Below are 883 nucleotides of genomic sequence, written 5' to 3' on the forward strand. Positions count from 1 at the left end.
CCCCAGGGCGCATGCGCCACCCGCCGCCGCCACGTGACGCGGCCTCCGCCACCACCCACCCCCGCCGCTCGCGGGCCGCCATCTTGAGCCAGGGCAGCGTGGGCTGGGGAGGGTGCTGCTTTCACGGGCGCTGGAGCCGGTGGAGGGGCTTGGTCGCAGGCCATGCGTGGCAGCGGGGTCGCAGCCTTGTTCTGGGCTTGATGCCGTACTCACTTTCCTGCTTTCTGAGGGGTGCGCCTTCATCGAGGCTGGTGCCTTGGGCCTGTCAGCCAGGGCTGGCCCCAGCAATGACACACTGGCCAAGATGGATATCATCAGTTTGAAAGCTTCTTTCACCATGTATGACCACAAAGGATACAGTGCATGTGGGGGGGAAGAAAGGCTTCACCACCCCCCAGCAAACACTGCAGGTGCTGTTGCCGTTCAGAGCAAGACTTGCCTCACAATTCACGTTTCAGTGAAGGTGGGGTTTGCCCCAGGAAAAAACACCAACACTGAACCAGTCAATTGTAAAAAACGCCACACTGTATTTCTCTGGGTGCAGGTGACCATGCCACAGCCCACAGATGCTCTGGATTGGCCATAAACTGGCCCAGAATACAACATACTAATACACTTTAAGCACTTGAAAAAAAAATAGGCTGCAACAAACATCACCTGCAAAGTTGTTGATACCTAATTTACATATAGGATAATGTCTCATGTGTGACTCTGCCCTGGTCATACTGCAAGTGCGTGGTAATGCCAGAAATAGACCCTCCAGATGCCTGGGCCCAAGCATGAACCACGAGAACAAGCGTTTCCCATGAGGGTGTAGTTTTCTATCACCTTCTCCCAGCTCTGCATCACTACACCAGAAGCTCGTGCAGACCAAAGGCCTGTA

This window comes from Strix uralensis, chromosome 1 (assembly GCF_047716275.1).
Source record: "Strix uralensis isolate ZFMK-TIS-50842 chromosome 1, bStrUra1, whole genome shotgun sequence".
Lineage (NCBI taxonomy): Eukaryota > Metazoa > Chordata > Aves > Strigiformes > Strigidae > Strix > Strix uralensis.